The sequence below is a fragment of the Phytophthora infestans genome, genomic scaffold (assembly GCF_000142945.1).
Source record: "Phytophthora infestans T30-4 supercont1.88 genomic scaffold, whole genome shotgun sequence".
Classification (NCBI taxonomy): Eukaryota; Oomycota; class Peronosporomycetes; order Peronosporales; family Peronosporaceae; genus Phytophthora; species Phytophthora infestans.
In genome coordinates this window covers 252,738-271,231 of record NW_003303671.1, presented here as the reverse complement: position 1 = coordinate 271,231, position 18,494 = coordinate 252,738, and positions in this window count along the sequence as shown.

The window sequence follows — 18,494 nt, the reverse complement described above, 5'->3', positions numbered from 1 at the left end:
TCAAGCGTTTCATCTACGAGATGAAGAGCACCAGGATGTTTTAAAATGCCTGGTGCGAACCCTTCTCGCTATGCTTGGGACGCGCGGCGAAGAGTTGGTATAGGCAGCTGCCGAAGAAGATTCAGCGACGTTGGAAACTACTCAGCGAGGCGTTCCTGGACTATTACTGCTCACAGTTTGACCAATCCGCCCGCACTCGTTACTTCTCGGCGAGACGTAAAGTCAACGAGCCGATCTGCGACTTCCTGATCCGGCTCAATGGGTGTGCTCGGACAGCCAAGATCCAGTACGAGAAAGGTGGCGCCGATGCAGCTGACCATGTCGAGCACTTCTTGCTGCATTGTGGTGATGACGATGTGATGGATTTGATGTACCCCTTGCAGCTGGAAGACATCAGTAAGGTGGAGCAGATAATCAATCGTCGGATCCCCGGTGAAAAGCGCAAGAAGCAACGCGACCGACTCGTGATTGCACGAGGCCGAGACGACAAGCGGAAGGATTAGAGCCGCCGAGATGAACGCCGAGATGGACGTCGAGATCAGAAGCGCAGTCGCAAAGAAGACACCGCGACCGCCGAGTCACTTTAGTTGACGCCGACTCTGACGGGGAAGAACTACTCGATCAGAACCCGCCGAGTCCATACAACTCCGACGACGAATGGGATGATGAGGACCAGTCCGGAAGTTACGACTCAGCGGAAGAAGACGACTACATAGACGCCTGCGTTGCCAATGATAAGGGAAATACACCGGACCACCGAGAGAACTCAGCGGGAGACCAGAATGGCTCGAATCGAAGTTGGGGAAACTCAGCGAACCGACCTCCGCGACCGTACAACCAACGAGAACAGTCGAACCGTGGAGATGGATCACGCGGCAACTCTCAACGTGGACCTTGTGCAGCTTGTGAAAGAATGGGGCACTTGGCTCACTACTGTCGACGACGCTGCAAATTCTGCAGACAAGTCCATGAAGGCGGCCAGTGCGAGCTGTTTCGTCAATATGAGAAGCTGGCTGCGTTCGTGAAAAACTTTGTCGACAAGTCGCAAGTGCCAGAAGACCTGCAAAACCTTTACGCGCCGAGTGATTTAAACTCGGCGGCCCGCCAACACTGACTGGGTTGGAATATGCCGGGCTGCCACAGTCAGCTGAACCTGCAGTTGAGGCAAACTTCTTGTTTGCCTTCGTAGGCGAAGCAGGACGACCCGAGGGAAGAAGCGGGGATGGCAATTGGATGTGTGAAATCGACGGAATTGAACGTGAGCTCGGTGAGTTAGATGATAACCACCGAGCGATTGCAAGTGTAACTCGGCAGTCAGACCAGGCTGTGCATCGTACCAGAATCATGAAGCTGCTTCCGTGAGAACGGCTGGGATGGTGGTCAGCACAGACGTTTGATCGCCGAGTTAGAATGAGAGCCCTAGTATTGGGTGCAGTGAACGACCGAAGGACCAAGATATTATTGGATACCGGAGCAAATGTCTCGGCGATTAGTGAGTACTTCGCGAGGAAACTGCGTCTCAAGAGAGTGGCCAGCCGAGATAAGCGAATCGACATACAAGGAATAAGTAAAGACAGAATGGTGACAACGTCAAGAGCAGTGGTGAAGGTGACACTCGGCTGGGAAGTGGCATACGAGTTTGAAGTATGGATAATGCCTCATCATGCCGGAGTCGATTTGATTCTCGGCATCGACTTCATGATCCCAGCTGGGATCCGTCTGAATCTGTACAACTTGGCGGTCAAGCTACCCGATGAGATGGTGATCCCACTCATCCGATCAAGTAATGCGCCGACCAAGACCGAGCTCGGACCAAATGTCCCATGCGGACCACCAGACGGGTTAACGATCCAAATTCGAATGACCGCTGAGTTTAAATTACCCAGGCGACAACCCAGTGAGTCGACGCATGACTTGTGGGTGCGACGGACGAAGGGTTGGATTCCAACGGTTGTTTTTAATCGCCGAGGAAGACCAACCCATGTCCTGATTACGTCCTGATTACGAACGTACGACCGACGTCAGTCTGGTGCCCACCTCACTTTTATGTGATAAAATGGCAACCACACGGAGTACTGGCCAGTGAGGGATATGTCCGCGTGAACTCGGCGAAGTACTGTGACTGGCAGATATTAGCATTTGAGTCGGCGATGGATAAATATTTGCTGCAGAAAGAACAACGACTGTACGAAGACTGGTTGTCACACCAGCCGCCAGCTGTGAAAAGACGAAAATACCCAACTCCGACGGCGGTGGAAAGACGACCTCTTCTAGTGGAAAGTGGACCAGAATTAACCTGCGCCGAACGCTGGAGAAGGATCGAAGCTGATACTGAAGCCGGCGACGACGAGAGGCGTCGCGGTAACGCAGACGTCATATCGACTTCAGGGGTGACAAGGGGTGACCCGGCTATAAACTCAGCGTTCAAGCTAGAAGACGTCCGAGCGGATCGTACGCCGGTGCAACACGATGGCCAAGATGTCTCCTATTAGCTGTCCAAGTTTGAAGACGATGGCACCATTTCTGACGTCAACACGAATTCAGCGGTTGAAGGAACAAGTGAAGTAAGGGCCAAGGAAGACGTGTCGGCGACTGAAGACTCAGCTATAACGGAAGGAGACCTTGAAGAACGCTCGGAACGCGCCCTAAGTGACGCCCAACCCGTTGCTGACAACCGAGCCAAGTTTGGAGTAAGTAGACCAAGTATTGTGGGTGAGGTGAACTCAGCTGTGAGCACCCTGACACCTATAAATGCTGGGAGTAACCATGTGGTGACGGCGAACTCGGCGCTCGGAGAACCAGCCGCAAGAAATGATTTGGGAGCTGTTCCGGTGTGCCATAGGACGACCGACTGCGTGAGGAACGAGTGTGAACGCGTGGATGTTTGTCCAGCCGTCGTAGCAGACTCAGCGGTACAGTGCCCTAGCGTGATGACTGCGAACTCCAAGCTGGAGGTATTACTTTCAAGAGATGTTGAGGATAACAGTGAAGGACTGAGCTGGACGGTGAATACAAGTAACCACGGTGATGAAGGCGAGGCACGAGCCGAGTATGGAATCGATGGGTTAAGTTCTGCAGCCGTGGTGAACTCAGCGATGGGTACGCCAAAAGCCTGCATTATCCAGTCGGCGGTGGTGGACTCGGCGTCAGCGGATCTGTACACTGAGAGTGCCTCGGACGTGGCCACAGCATGTCGTCAGGATGCCAGCTATACCGAAGACGCGTTTGCATGCACGGAAGTTAGTTCTGCCGTCACAACCAACTCAGCGGGTCAGCACTCCGACGCGACAAAGGATTATGATAGTCGGGAGTTATTACTACATGAAGGATTAAAGCCCAACGACGACCCAGCTACGGCGGACTCAGCGTTGGAGACTATGGAGACTACGACCGGTCCGGAAGTGGTTAGACAGCGTGACGATGATACCATCTACCTCGGAGACAAGTTTGAACACGCAGGAGTCAGATCGGCCATCGCAGTGAACTCAGCGGATACGGGCCCCGACGTGAACGACACCTATGATTTATCAGAGGTATCACGGTTGGGAGGTACTGTAACTGAGGTCGGAGTGACGAGCTCAGCGGCGACGGTGTTCGACCCCGGCGGAATTGACTACGGTTTAGGACAAGCTGAAGACGATGAATGCAACTCGAAGAGAGATCCGACTGAGACCCTAAGACAACACTACTTGGCTATCGCCGCGACCGAAGACGAGCACGAGGATGATGTCGACGATGGTACGACCAACGCCTTTGAGCGAAGCGGGACAGATTTGGAATTGACGGACTACGCTCACGAGCTGGCCATCCTTCCCGACCTCACTGAAGTTGAGCCTACAGAACTCGACTATGGCGCTCCAAACGTCAAGTCGAGTAGTCATACGCCAGCACAGTCGGCTAAATTGGTGGCAGAACTACAAAAGCACGAAGGGATAATGATTTCAAGTGGTAATGCCCTGCCACCTCCAGCGTACGGAGCATTGTGCGACATCGACGTTCAAGGGCACGCACCCATAAAGCAGAGAGCTCGGCGGATACCTCTCCGCCACTTGAGCAAACTTTATGAATTGTTGAAAGGGCTACTTCGAGCTGGGCTGATACCGTTCTCGGGCAGCCCTTGGGCCTTGCCAGTGGTGATAATGCTCAAGAAAAATGGTGTGGATATTCGGCTATGCATTGACTATAAACTGGTTAATGCGGTCACGACGCCGATGGAATACGCTATGCCACTGGTCGATGACCTGCTTACCGAATTGGAGAGTTACTTGTGGTTTTGCTCGCTCGATGCTGCGAGTGGATTCTAGGCAGTCTTGATGACACGCCGAGCTCGGCAGATCTCAGCGTTCGTCTGTGCACTTGGACACTTTGAATGGTTACGAATGCCGTTTGGATTGAAGAATGCGCCTATGTTTTACCAGCGACTGATCGACAACGCTCTATGGGGATACGTTCAACCAAAGGGAGGATGGCAGTTGTTTGCCGAACGGATGACCATTGCTGAAGCCGAGTCGGGAACTCGGCGAGTAGAGCTCGGCGGAGTCAGCGATTCAACGAAGAGTCAGCTGACGAAGTTTGAAGCTGACCACCAATAACAAGCTGACTGCGATCCGGTCCAAGACCTGGTCAACGGACCGGACGGCGATATGTTTGCTAATGGAGAACCAGACCAGTCTTCCTTGATTCCAGTGTTCAAGCGGAGGTCGTTTGTCGATGATATCTGTTTTGGAGGGGAGACGTTCGACGCCTGCTTGGGGACACTCGACCGATTACTAGCCCGGTTCACAGAATGTCGAATTAGCATCAGCTTTACCAAGCGTATCTTTATCCAACCCAATGTTGATTTCCTATTGCACGAGATTACGCCGAGTGTGCGAAGAAGATAGCCGCGATCGCCGAGCTCGCCTTCCCGAAATCGAAGAGGGGATGCAAGCTTTCCTCGGTGCCCTCAACTATTACGGCCGATTCATCCAGAACTCGGCTGTTTACGGAGCAGTACTCCATCAGCTCAAGGATACGGACTTTGGCCCTGGGGGTGACCTGGCGTCAGCAAAAGCATCATTCGCCGAGCTCAAAAGACGGGTAGCAGAAGCTCCAATTCTGCGTCATTTCGACTCGGCGAAAGAAGTCCATATAATGTTGTACGCCAATGCGTGGGCACTGAGCAGTACGTTGACGCAACCACACGACGACAAGCTGCACCCAGTTCGCTTCTGCGGACGCGTACTAAAGGAGAACGAACTCGGCTATCATCCCGCTGAGAAAGAAGTAGTTGCGCTGTTGCAATTGCTGAAAGTGTGCTACACTTTCTTGGCGGGAAAGACGCTTCACGTCTACACCCGTTTCTCCACGCTGGCGTGGGTGTTTAAGTCAAAGTCGCTGTACGGTCGCGCAGTCAGTTTCGCAGTTATGTTGTCGCCCTACGATTTGAAGGTGAAGCGAGTACGTGAACGAGATGTAGACTTCGCCCAGTTGCTCCAGGCGTCGATAACCCCGTTTATCGGACTCGACGATTCCCTGGAGCACCTTGCACCTCCCTCCAAGAACTCGGCGACAGTTCGAATGAACCCAGCGCTGCTATACGCCCGAATACCAGCTGACTTTGCAGAATGCGTGCTGTCATTAGATGGCTCAGCGAGGACGGCTAAATACGACGGGTATGGCAATTGTTCGTGGATACTGTGGCGTCTTCCGAATTGGGACATTGAAATTGCGGCGAGTGCGTACCTGTCGTCCACCACTGTCAACATCGCCGAGTACACTGGCATGAACAATGGAGTCTTGGCGGCGATTGACCGAGGGATAATCGATCTGATTATCGTGGGTGACTCCCGGCTTGCAATCCAGCAATTCATGGGGGTGATAGCATGCAAGAAAGAGACGTTGCAAGTGGATCTAGCTCCACACAAGGATCTCACGAAGCAACTCAACTCGGTTCGGTATCGACACATAGCGCGACACTATAACGCAGCGGCTGATTCTCTCGCTACAGAAGCACTCGAAGCTAAAGCTGGACGAGTAATTCTCGGGATGGATAGGAAAGCAGAACTGAGAATGATTAACCGGGTAGCCGAAGAACTGTACGCCACAGACAACCCAGCGGAAACCCCGATTGTCACGGCAGTCACTCGTAGCCGAGTACGCCGAGTACGCCGAGTTCACTTTGAGGACGAGCTGGATGAAGACTCGGCTAGAGCAAGAGGAGGTAGTCAGGATCACGAAGCCACGTCAACAAATCCTGGAGAATCTGCGTTTGAAAGCAGTGGAGATGAATTCGAACAAGTCAGCAGGGCGTCGACTCGGCGGACTAACCGCACGACTCCGAATGTCTAAACAGGGTCGCAGATGGAGTCAGCCCAGACAGCTAGGAATGCCAATGACATTGATCCAGTGACATTACAGACTGAGCGGAGACGACGAATCGCGAAGGCACAAGACGAAGAACTTAGGTGGGCCGATCTTAAGGCGTACCTGACAGGCGAATTTGAGGACCTTACACACCGTCGAGCTCAGAATGCCGGCAAAGTCGCAGAAGTCTTTGAACTCAGCGAAGTCGGCCTGTTATACCGCCGAGATGAAGCTCGCCGACTGGGCGAACTCGGCGAACCGAACCTCTCATTGATATTGGTGCTTCCGTCAACTATGGTCGACGAAATACTTCTTAACTGTCACAACTCGATCGAAGGAGGGCATCAAGGCATTGTCAGAACGTATCACCGATTCTTAGCTGACTACTACTGGATTGGTCTGTACGCCGACGTGGTGAAACATGTTAGGGCCTGCGAGGACTGCAATACCAGTAAGAGCAAGCCACAGTTGAGAGGTTACTCGCCGGAAAATGTGGTGTCAGATTATCCATTCCAAGTCGTGTCAATGGATTTCGTGATTCCCCTTCCTCGAACTCAGCGGGGCAATACTGCACTGCTGCTGTTCCAGGACCACTTCACGGGATTCGTTATCGCTAAGGCTATGAATGACACCGGAGCACTCGAAGTGGCCAAGGTATTTGAGGAATGCGTCTTCAGGCAGTTCGGGGCTCCGTCTCTGATAAGGCACGACCGAGATCCAAGGTTTATGAGTGAAGTATTCCAAAAGTTCTCCGAGATGATGCAGTCGAGATCAAGAGCTACGCTGAGTTGCCGACCGCAAGCCAACGGTCAACAAGAGAGGTCAGTGCAAACAATGGTTCAGACTATACGAGTCTACGTGGAAGGATCTTGCTTCAGGCCGACTGGGATGACATCGCCGAGAAGATGGTACACGCTATCAACAACTCAAGAGACTCACCTCGGCGAGGGGCCCCTTTCTATCTGGTACATGGTTGGGACGCCAAGTCTACACTCAAGGCTATGACGAGTTCAATACGACGTGGACAGGGACGCCCAGTTAACTCGGCGGACGCAGTCGAGTGGCGCCAAGAAGCGAACAGACAACGAGAAGCGGCACTTCGATTAGCAGCTGAGTTCCAAGTGCGAGAGAAAGCACGACGAGCTCGAGAGCACAGCGAAACGTTGAGCAAGAAGGAGAAAAGATCCATTCCCAACACAGCAGATGACGAAGATGAAGTTGCAGAACCAGGCGATGAATCCACCAAATCCTTGTTCAAAGAAGGAGATCAAGTCTGGTTGTTTATGGAGCGAGTCAAGTCGGGCCTGACCAAGAAGTTAGCCCACCGATGGCATGGACCATTCAGGGTGAAGAAGAAGGTGGAAGAATTGGCCTATGAATTGAAGTTACCCGACAAGAGTGGATATAGGTTCTACCCAGTGGTCCGTGTATCACGTCTGAAGGCAGTCACTGAACTCGGCGGAAGACCAAAGACGAGGCTAATCGCCGACCTCGAAGAGACTCAGCGATTTGACTTTGACGAAGAAAAAAACGGCCTGAAGATAGCTGGGAGCCAGACACAAGTATGACCCAGTATGAAGTCGAAGCAATCCTCGACGACGAGCTACCATTATCCACGAGTACGTCCCGGTCACAACGGAAGTTTAAGGTTGAGTGGGTCGGCTACGATGAGCCTACTTGGGAACCACTGTCGAATTTGTCACGTGGAGGTCTCCTGTTTGACTATCTACGACAGAAGAAGCGTGAAAACCGTCTGCAAATGGTGCAAGTTGCAGATGAGGATTAGCAGTTATTGCACCATATGTTACACCAACTCAGCGGACGACACAGGCCGAGTTGAGATGGAATGCTACTGTGTCGAAATTACATATACTGAATAATTACGAAATGAAGTCCTGAACGATACCTACGGGACGCCCAGTCAAAAGAAGAAAATTAAAAAGTTGGCGATCCGGACTCCAAGTGAGTTGAACCCGACGGAGACAACTGGGAAGAGCTCAGCGGACTCGACGATTGGAGGCGTGGCGTCGGGGCAGACGTCATCCCTTGGGAAACTGCGGAAGGAGATGCAACATTCGCAGCCGTGGCAAGAAGTATCATCGCCGAGCTAGCCAACGAAGCTGAAGCCAAACCAGATGCCTCAGGACCCGACTCGGCTGAAGTCGGTTGAGGCGGATCCGTTCCACTGGGGAGTGGGGTGCCGAACAGAGACATACTCGGAGACGCGCCTCAAGGTTGGGAGAACCCAACCCATCGTCTGCCGAGTCGTCATCAGACGCACGCTCGTCATCTGAGCCGAGCTCACCGATTGAAGACCTAGTGAAGATATGGATGCCTTGACGATTCAGCCGAGTTGGAGCACCCGGAGCATAGGCAGGAGGCGCTTGATCGGCAAGATGGAAGTCTTCTTCGATCGCGTCGTCAACAGCCTGAGGATCCATACCGCGCGGAGCGAAAACTAAGAAGTCCACGTTCCGAGGGCGAAAGCAGGTATTATACGGGTGGACCGCCGGGTCAGTTAGCCACCAAGCTCGCCAGGGCTCGGCTTGATCCACATCGTGAGCACACTGGACCCAGTCTCTCCCGGAGGGAACCCACGAAAGGTTAACGGGAGAGTAATGGGGAACGGACGGATCGAAATAAGCCCCTGCGTCCACAAGAGGAGCGGGTTCATCGCCGAGCTTCTGAGTGACCGCCGAGTAAAGCTGGTCGTAGACAGCGACAACCAAAGATCGCAGGGTATCACTGCGGCTTTTACGCTCGCGCTTCTACACCAGCCACATCTCGTACACCTCAGCAAGCTGAGCGGGCGTGGCAGCCGGGTTGACGTCAGGATGAAGACCCATCAACACACTTGACTCGACGATCCAATGACGACGCTCATAGAGAGCTACGAAATAACGGGTCATCTGGCCATCTGTCTGGATGGGCCTCCCCGCCGAGTCCAAGAGACTGTCACCACGAAGCTTCACCCACATATCTCCAAGAACTTGCATCAAGTTCGAGGTCGGGTCTGAGAAGCCAAACACCGCCGAGCTTCCTCCAGTACCGACGGAGAAAAGAAGAAAAGAAGCTCAGGGAGCATCCGCCGAAGACGCTGACAAGGATGGTTCGGATCGAAAACGGCCATGAAAGCTCGAATGCCGTCAAGAGAACACGGCGTAGGGGGCACACGCCTCTTGCGTCCTACGAGCTCCATCTGCACCCCTCCGCTCAGTGTATCCAATAATGCATTCCAACAACGGGCTAAGCCGAAATGCATAAATGGTACCTCGCGGAGTTGAGCCATGTGATGAGTCAAGCGACAATCCTTGGACACCGCTTGCGAGGCTCGAGTCCGTAACGTCGCCAGCGGGAGTGTAAGAGCGCTGGGTAGTGCGACCAAAGCCGGACGTGAAGCAGTCGAACTCGGCTGAGAGAGAATCGATACAACCGGGAGCCTACTCGGCGAAGGAGCAGCCGGAATGGATTGAGCCGGAGCTGGATCACGAGTCAACGGAAGCTATCGATGCTTGTGGGGTCGGTGCGTCTTGTGATGCTTCTTGTGTTTCTTGTGCTTCTTGGATCGCTTCGACCGATGACCAGTAGGACTCGACGAGGCACGACGTTTGCGATGCTGCTGCTTCCCCGAAGCCGGCGCAGAGGCAGAACTCGTCCCGTCACCGGAATCCTTCGATGAAGGCCGCGAGGAGTGGCGATCACTCGGCGGCAAGGACTCATCACTCATCTCGTCGTCAGAGCCGAAGATTGCCCATGAAGGCTCCTTGCTTTGGCAGAACGACGAGCATCTTCGGCCGCTGAGTCAGAAACAGAGGGACTGCCAGCCGAGTTCTCGGATATGAAATGGGATCCGAGAACGACCCAGCGGCAGGATTCGTCGAGCCGGTGGACGGTGCAGAACCATCACCAGGCCCTAACACCACGTCGTCAGACGCGTCGAGTTCCTCCAGCAGCTGAGAGTCACAGAGCGGGTGGGTCCAGCAGATCTCCGGATAGGCGCCCAGACGGGGGACGTCAACACGGAGGGAGAGAAGGCCTTGGGAAACTCATCGGCCGGTAGCCACTAGGTCAGTCGGCATAGTGAATACGCTCAGACCCCCGACAAAGGAAGGAGTGAGAAGTGCGGCACGAAAACGCATGGGAGCGCCCAACCCACCTTTGACACGACGCTGAGCGGGTCACTTGACTGGGGCAACCCAGCGGAGATGAGCGAAGTCGAGCCTGGAGCACAAACGCTCGTAGCCGGGACAGGCAGCGAAGCCACGACATCGGATGAAGATACCGGCGGTGGGCGAGTAGCCGCGACTGACGAAGTCAACGGAAGACCGGAAGACGAAGAACCCGTCGAAGTCGTTGAAGCAACCGCAGGAACAGTGTCGGCGGGGGTGTCAGGCGCCTCAAACTCGAATTCAGCCTCGCTCGAAGCGTCATCGTCGTCTTCAGAGCGAGCAGAAACAGCGGGTTAGCTGAACTCAACTGAAGGTGACGAACCTTCTTCCGCGAGTCCGACGACGGGACTTTCCAGAGCGGGGCCTTCCTCCATCGGACACAGTAGCTTGAGGAGAACTTGGGTGCAAAAGTGCACTGATAGCCTCGTGTCCATCCTCTCCGGGAAGTGGACAAGCGTACGGCTGAGGCGGATGCGGCGCTGGTGGACGATGACGAGGACCTGCAGCAGTGGGAGACTTGGGGTTGGCATAACGTCGAAGCCGCTGAGTCGAAGTCAAGTTCGCCAAAGGCGTACGGTGAAGCTGGGCAAGAGTCGGCTCAGCCTGGCTCGTAGCCGCCGCTGAGCTGACTGGAGCCGCCGCCGAGTCTGCCAATGGAGTCACCGAAGACGCTTGACTAGCTGAGGGAGCCACACTACGACCGATAACGGAACTCGCTACTGGAGCATCTCGGCGAGGATGGACAATCAACTCCAACCGCCGAGTTTCACCAGCTGGGATGCTGAGAACCTCAGGGAAGCGAGACTCCAAGACACGACACAGCCGAGCGTTAAGGATAAGGTCGGACGGATCAAGTCCAGGAACCTGCAATCCACCGCCAGCAGCTGCAGCCATGTGAGGGTCGTGCATCGGAATAATGCCATTCCGACGGATGAGCCGCTTCTGTCGCAAGATCACCGCCCGCTGCTCAGCGATCACCGACTGAGCGTGCCGCAAAGGTTGAGTGCCGGTGGAGCTGTACAACCGCACCGACTCCTGCAGCTGTTCGAAGTGCTTGGAAGCAATGCCCCGAAAGAATGACGAACGCCGCATCCCTCTCAGAAATGGATCGGAGAAGGATGTCGATCTCGGCGTCTCGATCCAAGACTTGCCGATGATGGAGCTGGGCCTGACCCAACGCAGCGTCAACCTTGCTCTGCTCAGCTGCGATGGCCCGAGCAAGTTTTGCCTCACTCAGAGCTACAGCCTTTCGCAGTGACGCGAGGAGATTAGCCGACTGCGTGGCAGCAGTCTCCAATCGAGCCACTTGCTGTTGAGCCGACGAGAGCTGAGTTGACAAGTCGACGTTGCTGAGAGCAAGCGAGTCCAGTCGCCGAGTCAGTGCGCGGTTCTCCTCCTGAACAACTTGATTGTCAGCTCGGAGATCGCCAATGATCTGTGGATAATCAAGAGCGGCGTAGTTGCCTTTCAAGATATCCAACAGTTCCCCCGCGGAAGCAGCATGCAAGATCGCTCGCCGCCGCACGGGATCGGAGGGCTCCACGGAACGAGTAAATCCGTAAGCCATGAGCCTCGCCAAGAAGGTCAATTCTTCTCGGCGCTCATACCCTTGTTCGTTAACTCTGGCCATGAGGGAGTCAAGCCTCACTGGAGCAGCCGAGCTTGGCTGACTGGTGGCGCCCGAAGTGGTGTCGCCCGGCAAGCTTGGTGGACCAGGAAGGCGTACGCGAGAAGACCCCGCCGACTCCGCGTCAGACTCATGAGAAGTTGTCAGGTCGACCAGCCTAGCCTCAGGCCGGTCACTGACCCCACGAGTACCGACGGGTCGGGGAATCGACTCAGCTGGCACGCCTTCACCTCGACGAGGAGTTGGAGAAGAATTATCGTGCCGCGAGTTGTGCTGGAGTAACAAGCGAGGAGTAAGGAGCTGCCAAGGGAGTGACAGCGGAAGCAACAAACGTACCGAAGAAGGTAGTGGAGAGCCGCGGGACGTCATCAGCCGAGTATGGACCAACGGTGGCAGAACCAAATGAAGGATTAAGACCCTCACCAGCTCGGCTCGTATCATAACCGGGGCAGTTGTGGTGTAGGGATTTCCAGATTCGATCATACGCCGACCTACTTTAGGTCAAGAATCGGCTCGGTCGAATAACCCAGGGCTTAAGAACAAAGGATCACGGTAAGTACTCGGCGATCTGTCCGGATATGCTATCCGGATAGCCGCTGAGCTCAACGGTCGCCCGAACTCAGCTGAAGGGTCGGTAGAGATCCGAAACGACTACATTTCACTAGACATTTGTATAGGAAGCATAGGATTAAATAGGGGGAGCCGAAAAGGCTCCCATAAGATAACAGAGCAGAATTTATCTAGTCCAAGACACGTGTACACTTTTCCGGTAAGTCCCTGCATAGGGCTGGATTATGCCTGCCGTCAATACTCGAGAGGCATAGCTTGTAGGGTATTGACTGGTAGCGCCAAGAGATTAGGTCGGTCCGGGTAGGACAAAGTCTCGCTACGCGCGAAAGAAAGTCCCGCATACTCAGCGGGCCGGTACGTCGGATAGCCCGGGTGCCGTAACACTTCTGGCTGAGCAGCCTCTGCGCTCGGTGACCTATAAAAGCGCTCGCGCGCCGTCGTCCATCTTTTGGTGGAGGGCACAGGGTTTGTGAACGAGCTCAGCCGAACCAAACTCGGCGGAGCCTCGGAAGTGATATGACTTGGTTAGTCGGAACCGGGTGGAAGCGAGCCACTCGTCTGTCCCGCAAGGGCCGGACCGCGAGGGGACCACCCTCTGCGCAGGCCATACAACCGCCGACCTAACTCGGCGATTCGTTGTGGTTTGTGTAAGGAATCCACATATGACGGTGTTTGTGTGTTATACTATACCACAGTCTCCACTGTACAACTCCAAATGTAGTAGAGCGGCCAATGCAACCATCATGCGGAACGATGACATACGTGCCACGGGTGAGAACGTCTCACGAAAGTCAATCCCTGGTCTCTGGTGATTAATTTGATATATTTAATTAAATTAATGTTGTATTGCCAAACGCAACAATGCGAGCTTTGAACCGAATAACGTATCCTTGATGATCCGACTTAAGCGCATAAACTCATCCGGTGTTGATCGGCTTCGCGGCTTTCGGAACATCCTTTACCGCAATCTCTTCAATGACTCCTTTCATCCTCAATGCTGCCATTTCTTCCAATTCACCTTGTCTCCAGAAATCAGCAAAACCAGACTTCATGGCTTCCCTATGATTCTTTGGGATCTTCACGTTGCTAGCTCGAATAGGTCTGCCATCCTTATCCAATACACGTGATGTGTTTTGAACAGCATTCACGACATAATCGTCCAAGTAGGATGGTCGTCTACGCTCGTGACCTTCACGTAATCCAGTACGTGTACGCTTAGGTTCTTGCTTGTCAGCACTTCGCTCAACTCGCAACTCTTCCGACTGTGTTTCATCACGTTGATTCCGTTTCCCAATGTTCTGTTGCATCAATGCACTAGCATCAACTACTTCATGATTGAATACTGTGTCTGCAATTTCATCCAGTTCAACATGATCCATCTCATCCATCGAAGCAATGGTACTTGCAACAGTAACTCCTTCATCAACTCCACCGTCGAAATTCACCGAGTTATCTTCTTCGTCTTCAAGTTCTTCATCATCCTTAAGAGAACCACATTCTCCAATGACCGAATCACTTGCATCACAAGTTGTTACAGACGTTTGTAGAGCTTCACTCTTACATGACGAGCTCAACTGTTCTGGTGACAACGTCTTCACAGATTCTTCTACAACTTGTTGATCCACTTCACCATCATTGTTCTCTGGAACACTCACATCTGAAGCTGGCATACGAACACTCGACAATTGAACGGTAATACCTTCAATCTGTTCCAGTGTCTCCTCACTTGCATGTGTAGTTTTCTCACAATGATCATCTCTCTGCTTCTGCACAATATCACTACTATCGTCCACTGCAGGCGCTGCGTAATCCACGCCTCTCTCAAGATGCATGGATTCCAAATCCACAGTCTCGCTCAAACCATTCGCAGCGAGAACACTCGACGACGACTTCAACTCCATAGTTTCGTCTGCTTCGTCGATGCTTGATTCCTCGACATCACTACATGCAGTAGCTTCTCTGCATGCCTCAAAATGCAGCGATTCAAGATCCTCGTCTTCTGCATTCGAAATGTTGTGACGATCCTTGTATGCTATCTCCTCCGAAACCCGCAAATCTGACACAAACTTGGCAGTGCGTTCATCCGGAAAATACACCTTACAACCCACAACATCTTCTGCGTAACCAAGAACAAAACCAACCTTCGCATTGTCGTGATGTTTACGACGTCCAGGTGACACAGGAACGTGTACATACGCCAAAGCTCCAAACTTGCGAATGTGATGAATGTCAGGCTTCATCCCGAGCATCATCTCGTACGGTATCCCCTGTGTTCCCTTGTTCAACAATCGGTTCTTAATATAGACATCATTTCTCAATGCTTCTGGCTACAAACGCCTGGTAAATCCAGCATGATGCATCGTGGCCTTGGTCATCCCGACGATAGACTGGTGGGTCCGCTCACACAAATTCAATTGAGAACTCTTGGGGCCTACGAGTACATGCTCAATTCCATGTGCATTGTACCAGTTCTCCATCTCTCGGTTGACAAATTCACCACCTTTGTCCGATAACACTTGCTGGATCATGTACTTGGAGCGTCCTCCGTCACTATCCCGTCTCCCTACTTGCCGTTCAGCCCACATCACATATTCCTTGATGTGGTTCTTGATCACAGTGCTCAACTTGCTAGTCAACAACTGCACCGTAACGAAACACGAGTAACCATCCATAATGACAATCACCGCTTCGTACTTAGTCCCGTTATCCTTGCTTGGAATCAACAGATCGACGTACACCATCTGGTTGGGTACCTTGGTCTTTCGGTCGATCTTCTTCTTATGTGGTTTCTTCTTCTGCTTGGCGATATGACAAGCTTCACAATCACCAAGTTGTCTCTGACGTAGCATCATTCCATGTTCCAAACCTTCGTCTACCATGGTCTTCAGATACTGCGGACACGTGTGTGCAAGTCTTTCATGCCACAATTGTAACGAAGCCACTCCTTCACCCGTAGTAAAATTGCACAATCTGCCATTTTGTGGTGCTACAATTCCACTAGCCTCTGGATGACTTGCAAAGAAACCCCACGTAGCTTCATATTGTGTTGCAACAAACACAGTTTTCCCGTTTTCACTCACACGGAAATTTCTTGTTTCTTGCTCGTAGTCAACGTCAAAACCTTGTTCTGCAGCAAGTCCCGGTGAAAACAACCTATGTTCCGCTCCAGGTACGTAGAATACATCATTGAGGTAAAACACAACTCGTTCACCATCAACTTCAGTAGCTACCGCAACTGTACCAACGCCAGAGATCTGTGACGCCATCGCTGGAGTCACACCATGTATACTCTGTGATTCACTCGTGTCTTCCGTGAATGCTACATAGTAAGACCTATTTCCAGTCAAATGAATGTCTGCAGCAGTATCAAAGAGCCACCATCCTCCAGCAGTATCCGTGAATCCACCAATTTCAGCATGCTCTTCATCTTGGTTATCCACTTCAGGATCTCCAGGATTGTGTTCATTGACCTCTGCATCAATTCCAGCGTCAAACATCATCGCCCCCGACGTGCCAATCACAACTCCACCTTCAATTTTTACTTGTGCAGGTCTCGACGGCACATTAACACTTGAAGTCTGTTGCAAGAGGGTGACATGTCCTCGAGGTTTGCGCTTCGTCTCTGATGTAGCGACTCCACCACCAACTGGAGTCTTCGTTCGATCAGGACACTCAGCTCTGAGATGCTCCGTACTCTCACAGATATAGCACTTTCTTGGCTTCTTCTGTTTACTCGAGTCCTTGGACACGTCTCGAGGCTGACGTCCAGTCTTCATACTAGCGTCTCTCTCCTTCGCATTTGTCAGATTTCCTCCATACTTTTGACTCCCACGACGGCCTCCACCGTCCTTCGTTCGAAACTCTCTCTGTCTGGAATCGGCAGAACGAATCATGTCTCGAACATTGTTTGGAGTAAAAATACCAAAATCTGGATTGTAGCGAATCGCAGCCTTCATATTCTCAAACTTTGGCTGATTTGGTAGACTCTCTAGCAAAATTTCTACCATGTCGGTGTCCTCCACCGTGTACTGCAACGACGCTAACTCGTCCGCAAGTTGAACATCTTACTGAGGTGCTTGTTCACATCACCACCCGAATTCAACTTCGTACACCAGAGATCGTTGCGAAGACTTCGTATGCGATAAGCCATAACAGCCTTGTTAGCTCTTCCTTCATACAAGTCGCATAATGCACTCCACATCTCCGTTCCAGTAGTCTCGTCACGAATTTGGTGCAAAATGTCCGGTGGAACTGAAGTTCCCACCAACCGTAAGATCTTCATCTGGCTGTGGTCAAACTCCTCTTCTGTCTCGGCACTTGAAAGCATCGGTCTGGTAATCGTCCCTTCCAAGATGTCCGTGAGCTTCTTTTCCCGTAAGACTGTCAGCATTGCCCATTTGTACGTAGGCCAGTCTTTACCGTCCCAATTCTTGGGAATCCTCTCCGTAGTATACTTGAGAGGCATCGCCATCTTGAGTCACTTGTAGTGCAGCAGGTTCTCCGTCACTTGGGCTCAGTACCCTATTTGAAAGTCAACAGTCGCACTTCTTGATCGTATGGCCGATACTTCACACTTGGGGAGGAAAATGAAAAGTAAGATTAAGTTTAGTTAGTGCTGCTGCTTCTCTGAGGTTCGCTGATCCTTTAAGCGCGCTGTATCAGCTTCTCAAGCAGAGCCTCGTCGCTTCTCCTTCACTATACTCTCAACAGCACTCCTGCGCTTATGTTGATACGCAGAGTCTCGTAGCAGTTCGCTTTTGTCGCACGTCGGCCTTCATTGCCTTCCAACTGCCACATCGACGATATGCATTCCAACAGATGCTACTTGCTACAGTCTGCCAGTGTCCAGTGCCAGACGTCATTGCCACAGCCCAAGACACTGTACTACCGATCCGATCTACAATCCTACGCGTGTCTATGCAGTTGTACTGCATCCCGGCGTAGTGCAGACAGTGGTGACGTAGGGCTCGTCACGGGGGGATTGTTCTCCATATGTCGATCGCTTCTAAGAGTAGGAGCCATTGAAATGTAAATACACTTAAGTATCAACCTTTAGAGAAGTAATCAGGAAAGAACGTAAACACGTAAGTGCCGGGCAAAAGGCCGCGACAGGACTGCGGTGTCTGGCGAGGCTGCTCTTTTCTGCTGCTCTTGGGTGAGCGGCAGGCGTCAAAACGCAAAGTGAGGAGCAACCTCCGCCAGAACACCGCTGTACCGCAAAAAGTAGATTAGTATACAAATAGCAAATAGGTCAATACTAAACTATAGATAAATGCACTCTCGTTTGAGTACAGCGCACAGCCAACAATGTCCTTCTGCATACAGTCCTTGGTATAGCCCTTCGACATTGCACGCATGTGTACTCAGTGTAGCCGGTTGTAGTGCAGCCGCAAGTTGCACTGCCAGGCGCATGAGTGTCCTTGGGATGTGTCTTTGCAGACACTGGCAGTGGACGGTGGCTCGTAGATGGGGGCGCCGGACACTGGCAGACTGCATTGCACTGGTACTCGACACGCAGGTAAGTTTACAGCTCACACTCCCACTTGATCTCATCGACGCACTTGGAAGTCGACGCGATCACACACGCGCATCCTTGTTGCCGCCATAGTCCTAGTAGTAGCGTAGTCAAAGCTCATAAGCAATAGCAGTCCACGCAATAACAGCACTCCCACTCGATCGCCCTCGTCTTTATCAATGTCGCTCAGGTACAGCCTCCACATCAACAGCAGTAGTCAACGCAGTAGCAGTAGTCGTAGTTGTAGCCATGTCATCGGATTCGTTGG